This window comes from Atta colombica, unplaced genomic scaffold (genome assembly GCF_001594045.1).
Source record: "Atta colombica isolate Treedump-2 unplaced genomic scaffold, Acol1.0 scaffold226, whole genome shotgun sequence".
Classification (NCBI taxonomy): Eukaryota; Metazoa; Arthropoda; class Insecta; order Hymenoptera; family Formicidae; genus Atta; species Atta colombica.
This window is the reverse complement of record NW_017259323.1, coordinates 688,506-697,070: the sequence shown is the minus strand read 5'-3', so window position 1 is coordinate 697,070 and position 8,565 is coordinate 688,506. Positions and strand designations below refer to the sequence as shown.

General features: G+C 35.8%; 1 long non-coding RNA gene across 1 annotated transcript in view; it reads left to right on the top strand.

The window, feature by feature from the left end:
• The window catches only part of LOC108688170, an 85,492-nt gene that overhangs the window by 3,394 nt on the left and 73,533 nt on the right, over positions 1-8,565 (top strand). Inside the window, exon 2 of the long non-coding RNA XR_001931775.1 lies at positions 254-1,055. This is a non-coding gene — a long non-coding RNA (uncharacterized LOC108688170). The remainder of the gene's footprint in view (positions 1-253; positions 1,056-8,565) is intronic.

Sequence of the window (8,565 nt, the reverse complement as noted above, 5' to 3'; positions counted from 1 at the left end):
AGAGAGAGAGAGAGAGAGAGAGAGAGAGAGAGAGAGAGAGAGAGAGAGAGAGAGACAGGGAGAATATGAAAGAAACCGGCGCCATACTGGCTCCCCGCGATTTCGCGACCGGCGACACGCACGCATGTCGGCCAGCCGGCTGGCCGACCGGCCGGTCAGCCAGCAAGCGAGTGATGCTGTTTCGCGATTCGCGATTCGCGCCGAAAGACGACGGACGCGGTCTGATCGATCGCATTCTCGAATGCTTTTCTAGATGCCGAAGCGGCGACATCTGTTCCCTTGCATTGCCTCCGCCACGCACCTGGCCGCGGATTATCCGGAAATCAGCGATCGCCCGTCCCCATCCACCGAGGAAACCCGCCCTTTACGTACGTAAAAGGACGAGAGCGGAACGCGTGTACGCGGCGTCGAGAACCGAGCAACCAAGAGGAATCGAACGGGCGCTCGCTCGCTCGCGCGCGCGCGCGCGCGCGCGATGATTCTGCACCGCTTAGGACTGTTTCATGAGTGCGAATGAGATGGGCGAACTGATAGAGTGAAAACGCACTCTCAGGTGTACACACATACACGCGTGCGACGCGCGTGCGTGTCGGACCGCCGTCGTCGGTGAGAACGACAGGATTGTTTGAAGAAAAAGAGCAGCGAGAATCGCCGAGTTGTGATGTTGGGCCTCGCGGCACCGCCGGATTCCTCGTGGTGATCAAGTGCTCCGCTACGTATAGAGTGCGTTTGCGAGGGGAAGAGAAAGAGCAAGAGAAAAGAAGAGACAGAGAGGAACGACGCGCCGGTCGCGAGTGTGCGGCGCGATCGGAGTCACGAGGCGACCCGGAATAACGATATAATAGCAGGCCCGCCGGCCGTATGTGAGTGTGTATTCGCCGCTTGGAACACGAGGAACGTGTCGAGAACAGGGGATCCCGAGTGACGTTGGGGGGGCGCGTGCAGAGCTGACTTTGTCCCCTCCCCCCCATCCTTGCGTCTATAATCGGCATCTTTGAAGGCTCACCGCAGTGCCGAAGAAGAGGATCGCTCGCCGATTTTGCGGTGTGGTCTAGGTAAGTTTTCAAGATGTTTCTTACACTTCTTTTTCTTTCTTCGTCTAACGATTTAAGAGACTATCTACTTCGTTCCGAGTTTATAGCTGTGTAAGTACTCGCAATCAGCTGACAGTGAGAACTGACAGTTACGAATAATATTTTTCATTGTTTTGGAGTCTACTACATCAATATATTCATTAGTAATAAACAATTATTTAATTTCATAATTGTTATAGAAAATAATGATTTAATTTTATTAAAAAATTTTTTAATCTTATTAAAAAATTTTATTACAAAATTGATACATCGTTTTAATTCAATTCAATTGTCTTAATTAAATCAAGGACTTAATTATTCGTTAGAATAGTGAACTCCAATTTTGTAAAAATGGAGTAAATGAAAAGTTCAAATAATGGGGAAAAATGATATCATGTATTCAATCAAAATTAATGTCATATTTATGTTGTGACTTAACCTCACAATGTAGCCGATACATGATATTAGTATTTTTTCCAAACATTTTAACTTTGGAGTTTACTCCATATTTATGATACGTGAGTTAGTCCACTGTCGCAAGCTCTTTAATTGAGTTAATTAAAGCAGTTAAGTTAAAAGAATTCAACAATTTTTTAATGGTGAAATCATTATGTTCTATAACAATTATAAAATTAGCAATTGTTTATTACTAACAAATTCTATTTCTCATGATAATTGTTGATTATCACGAGTAACACAAGTAGAAATTTAAAAACAATTCTTCTGAGTCCTTAATTATCTAAATTCTTCTATGTTTTAATGTAGGTATCAACTCTAAACAATATAATTTGATAAAATGTTGCTTTGGAAAATTAAATTTGTTTTCTTATTTATTTACGTCAAATTTATTTTACGTCAAATTTCGCGCTGATACTAAACATATTGTACAATATAAAAAGCAAATACATATGGAATAATATTTTTATTTATATAATTTTTACAAAAAATTATCCGTTTATAAAATATCTACTTATAAAGTGAAAATACAGTTTTATTTGAAATTTTTGGTCTTCACTATCAAGCATTTTACTAGCATGATAAATACGAATTCATCATTGTAATATGTAAACTGTGTCAGATTCCTTTTCCTGTCTTCACGCAAGTAAAGTGTTTTATAGTTTTCAGGGTTAACTCTTTCGTGCTCAGACTGAGATATATTCTTCTACTTATTTCTTGTCGCGAATCATATTTAGCAAATGATATCCCTTGCAATGTGTGTCTCGACATGCATATAATTTTTACAATTTTTTTAGCTTAAAAATATACTAATTACATATTGTATAATTTAAAATAAATCTAACGAAAAAACGAAAAAACCGTAAATTATTTCATGTACATTCACATAATATCTGATTAAACAATAATTTTTACGCGTACCAACTTTTACTTTGTTTATAATTACATATGTATTATTAAAACATTAGATAAATTTCAAAGTTAAATATTTTTAATGGTGTTTGTTTTTATTATTATTTTTTTATGTATTCTAGTACAAGTTTTCTTATAATTTATGAAGAATTATATATGTTATGAAGAATTATCAGATAAGCTTTTGAGAAAGAGATTAAAGTATCATACAGAGATTATCATATTAATTGGCTAATACGTCATTCATTCAAGTGACATCAGTTAATTCCGGCAAGCAATTTATCTCTCGAGTTATCTGTGAAGTGATATTCACTCCGCCTGTTCTTAAATTATAAAGAGATATATATTGAAGAAGAAGATATTTGTATTAATTTTCATATAAGATGTGCATGATGAGAGATGATATAAATTTTTCGATATTTCCTGCTTCGATTGATCAAAGTTTTGGATGGAACATATAATGAAACAGGTCGACGTATTAAAAAATGAACAAGATATGGCATATCTTGTTATTTTGTGATTTTATTGAAACATAGGTCACCTTGCATGTTATTTCGACATGTAATCCGCTATATAATTTAACATTACGCGTTTATACCGTAAGCAGTGACGTCAGTATTGCCCATCGGGCAATACTGACCGTGTAAGTATATGATTTACGAAAAGTATAACGTTACTCACGATGCACAGCATCTATTTTTGCGTATTATTTTCCTGCGTAATTCAGCGCCTCGATAATAATATTATGTTTAATGAGACGATCTGGTGAGTGATTTACTGTAATTCACTTGTATCCAGTTCGTTACGTATCGTATATCACGAGTATTTACAGATTTATATTACGTAATAGCAGTGTAAACATAACATTCGCATTCTAAAGTACGATACGCGTACAACTCATTTTGCACAAATATGCCAAAGTTTGGCGATTTTAATGCATATATTGCTAATAACGAAAAATGATATTATGATTAATAAAACATAACATTGATAGTATTATTCATTTTAATAACATTAATAATAACAACGATGGCAACAATGTGCCAATAAAATTAACTGATATTTAATAGAATTAATAAAAATATTATTAATAAAAAAAGATTATGAATGTTATAATGATACAAAGTAGAAAGTTTTTTTATTTGTCTTATTTTTGTCAGTTTGCAGTGTTAAAAATATACAGTAAATACGTAATAATACTTAATAGTATAATGTCTGTTTTTAAAAATGATGAATGTTAATTTTTTTTTTAATGAATTATATAAATAATATATACGAAATATATAAATATATGAATATAAATTGTGCAAAATTGTTAATGGAAAACGAAAGCTAATTTAATGATTGTACTTTATGGAGCTTGCTGTAACAGTGATAATGATCATGCAGCTTTAGTACTAAACGGTACTTGACTCCATGATAATTAATCCATTTTTTTTTTTCGTAACTGGAGCAGACCTTTTCCCGGGCTTTACTCACGCTTGCTGGAGGGACTAGTGCTGGTAACGCAAACGACTTTAACGTGTTCAGTTTCAGAACGTGCGTTCTAATGAACTTCATCTAGATAGCGCGAACGCGCGCGCTCGATTCTTTTTCGCCTCGTCACGCGATCGATCGTTCGCTCCTTCGCGTTCGACATTCAATAACCGGGAGCCGCTCTCGAGAGATCATTCGGCTTTCAATGCGGGAGGTCCGCGACTTCGTTCGACTCGTCCACGTCCGTAATGATGAAATATCATATTATCGACGTACTTTTATCGCCGCGTTCTTCAATGAACTTCCTCTTGCGCCGCAGGAATCCACAGGCTGAGAGCAAATGGATATAGAATTAGTATCCTCGAAAATTGATCGTTTTTACAGATTATGTATGCAGGATAGGATATATAAAAAATATCCACTTTAATGATATTCTTTAGATATCGGTAATTATTTTTTATTTAATAATTTAATTTTAATTTATTTTTTTATTAATAATTTTTTTTACAAAAAATGACGTTATTGGATTTGCAACTTTCCACATGAAGCGAGGTTCCAATCCCAAATCTATTTGTCTAGTTTCTTTTGGTGGAGCTCGCCCATAAGAATTTGCAAAGTCTATATTTATAAGGTCGCAGTTTCCTGAATTAAAAGAAGTTTGAAAGAAGAAAGAAAATCAATTTTAAACTAGTTGAAAAGTGATGAGTGAAATGAAAACTCGATAGATCGATAGCAATTCTTGTGTAGATTTTCAGATTCATATCGTTTTCTCATAAAACTGTGATTACATATTTATAAAGTTCTGTATTCTTGTCTGAAGTTATTTCACAGTAGCACAATAAATTCATGTGAATGTGGAGAGATCCCTCAATTATTCAACCTTCTGAATCTCTTAAAAAACGTGTAAAAACGGAACTGCTTCCTTTTTTCTCTTATGTCTTCGTTTTGGCGCTTTCGCTGGAGTTAATCGACGCCACAAAAGAGTTCGTTGTCGACTACTGGCGACTTTAAAATACGGCCGGCTTTCGTGGCTCTGACCATTAACAGGCGGCACGGTTAACCTCAGAAAGTCTATGGGTCGGCCTTCCGCCGGCCTTCCGCGGGCAATTTCATTCCGGTATATGATGAGGAAGGATGGCAAAGAGAAACGAGGTCGTCTGTTCGTTCTTTTTCTCTGTACCTTTTCCGGTTCCCGACTCGAAAAGAAGCGATCTTGCAATGTTGTTATTAGAAGTGCGGATAATGACTCCCCGATCGTCTTCCCTATCTTAACATGATTACTTTAGAATAATAACACGATTTTTAATTTTTATCTATTGTCAGTCGTATATTAATTTTGCTTTCATTCAATTTTTATTACATTATTACATTATTCTTTATTATCTACATTCTACATGAGATGTATACACTGAGAGAAAGATGTTCGAAGTATTGCGAAACAAATGTTGTTTCAACTCATGATGTTTTTCTCCGATATTTATTAATTATATGAAAAAAATTTGATTGTAATGACGAAGTTTACATTTCTGTAAAATATATCTTATTAGTTATAAAAAAATAAAAAATAGATGGCTTATTTGCTGGAAATAAAATTTTATTTCGTCGTATTTAAATAAAAATTGATTTCAGTGAAATAAAAATATTTCTCACAAACAAATTTTTAAATATCTTTTCCTTAATGTTTATTAGGAAAAGTTTATTCGATCTCATTTATAACGATCTTTTTCTCGTTCCTAAGAAAACAGTTCTGAATACAGTTCTGAAATCAAATAATCGTTCACTATTTTTGCTTAGAAATATGCTATCCCGCAGGGATAATCCACACAGATATTTGGCTTTAGCAAACATACTCGTGTTCGTCTGTAGACGCACAGACATCTACACATTAAACCTATATTCTTTTGTCAATAATAGTGCAATGAGTAGATAGTTGAAGAAAAGGGCAAAAAATAATCTGGTTTAATAAGAAAAATAAAAATAAATTGGAATATTTTAGATGTTCGGATATGTTAATAGGTACTTTATTTAGTTGCAAAAATTTAGAAAAAGAGAGACTTTGTTCCCTATTTTTTTCGTGCCATTGAATTCGGCAAATACGCTTGTTTCGACCACATATTAAGCGGACTCCCTTTGAAATACAAGTATGAAATATTAGTATAATCCGATCGTGCAAAGAAAAAACGTAGGCAAGATCACTCGGAGTTGGGAAGAGGGATACCTGAAATAACAGGCGCGAAAGATTCGCTAGATTACATCGTGTATTTGTTCAGAGGGATCGATACGGGAATTGTTTTTAGAACGCATTGGCACCCGAGTTTGTTTGTCTCTTTCACAGATAAAGACGCACATATGTACGTTTAAAGATCAAGAATTAAAGAGGCTACATGGATAGAGCTAATACACTTTAATACAAGGACTAGAAATTCGTATAATTTTAAAGACTTAAATATTTAATAAATATTTAATACGTGGAGATTAAGAATTATATCAGTCATCATTCTTTTTATAAATTTCTGCGTCTTTATTCTTATAGATAATTATTTTATTCTTTTGACTAGAGAATTGTTTATTGAAAATTCTGATTATGCAATAATTGCAGATTAAGGATACTTCTATTTCCAAAATTTAAGAGAAAACATATGTAGAAAATACGATAACAATATAACGATATCCATCTTCGTAAATTACACTCGAGACGTAAAATAATGTTCAGACAAATCACGCCGAAAGTTGCATAAAAGTTTTTTTTCTGTCAAGAAAAGGCTCGTGTATCAAATCTGAGCGACGTTGGAGAATGATCGCTCCTTGAAATTCCTATGCACTGCGCGATACTCCTACGCCACTACAGCGTTTGCTAATGTTTGCCACTGCTGGGCTTCAAACGTTACATGCACGCTACGCTTATTAATCGACACGGCGCCGGTATAAATCATTGGCAAACGTAAATCAAGGGAGGCAACGAGGAAATCACTCCGCTCTGTGAAGAAGTCGCGAGATCGAAGTCGAGAGCTTAGGCTTCCTCGCTCGCGAGTTCTTCTCTCATTATCAACGAGACGCGGATACATATTTTACGAAAGTCCAGAGGTGAGTTCTCGCGGTCGTGACGAAGAGTAGAGATCACTACTAGACAAGGCGGAATTAAATGTAAGAAATAGCAATAGGGGGAGAAAGAAAGAGAGAGAGAGAGAGAGAGAGAGAGAGAGAGAGAGAGAGAGAGAGAGAGAGAGGAAGAGAAAGAGAGAAGGAAAAATGATCTCGGGCGGCGTTGGCGTTCTGTGGAAAAAGACAGAGATGAGGCGAACAGGCAGGCGGATGGATTCGAAAGGACTGGCGGGACTGGCCACGAGAGAGAAAGGGGACCGAGAAGAGGATCGCGGAGGTAAGGCCCCGCGTCTTACCTCCCTCCTCCCATCACGCCGCCCAGCCGAGATAACTGAGGACACCGAGGCCCGTGGGACTGGCGAGCCACGGGTTTGTTCCTTCTCTCCTCTCTCACGGATACGAAAGCAAGAATCTAGGACTCGACGTGTATACACGTCTACACGTGCATACAGGGTGTCTCGACTCGTTTCTCCTCTTAAGAGTATAGCGAGGTTTCTTGATTTTAAAATGGGCACTGACCAGTTTCTTTCAATACGTCTTTTATGAGATTCGAAAATGTAATTAGGTATGTATAAAAGCTACTTATGGCGCGAATAATTGTGCAGTTAAAAAAATGAGAAATAAATCACTAATTAAATCGTATATACATTAAATCTATAATATGATATTAATTGGATATTAGGTAATAACTCGACAGAAATAGAATAATACATTATTAAAGTATTAATGGTAATATGTTTCACACGATTAAATAGTTTTTGTGTATATGTATTAGTAATTCCGTTTAATCGTTTTGAACAATTTTTTTTAAAAATTGGATATGCTGTTGATAGTAAAAAATTACTTTTGATTATTTTTTTGATAAATTGAACAATATAAATACCTAAGAGATTATAGTCTCGACTAATCAAGTTATTTCAACGAGAACAATCGATATCGGACAGTCAGTGTTTTATAATATAATAGATAAACTCGCTGGTAATTTTCTGTTTTTTTCTTGTTTGAAATTATATAGAATAAGGTTGATTGTTTTATTTCCGAAATGTTCAATGATTACAACGTATATAAATCGTGACGAGGAATAATTCGCGAATAGAGAGAGAAACCGAGAGAGAGAGGAATCGTTAAAGAATGTGGAGTCAGGAGGAAGGATGTTGAATACTTAGGACACCCTATATATACTTAGACTGTACTCGAAGAGGCGCGTCGTGCACGAGGCATGCCTCGCTCGTTCCTCCTCGTGCGCCACGTTTGCCATAAGGGCGCAGTACCCGGTTGCATCATTACGGTGCTCGTCATACAGCTCGTTTCATCCGCGAACAGCGGAAAGATGCATACGTGAATTGCGCATATGAAGGAAGTCTACGAATACTGATTCAATTGAGTCGACCATTTTAAGAAAGATTATTCCAATGTTGATAATGAATAGAGAAAATGTAAATAGAGAAACGGTTTTATTCTCAACTAAATTTTCTATTATACTTGAAATAGAGTAACGGCTGTATTAATATCAAATGGTATGTATAATATATCCTTTGAAAAATAG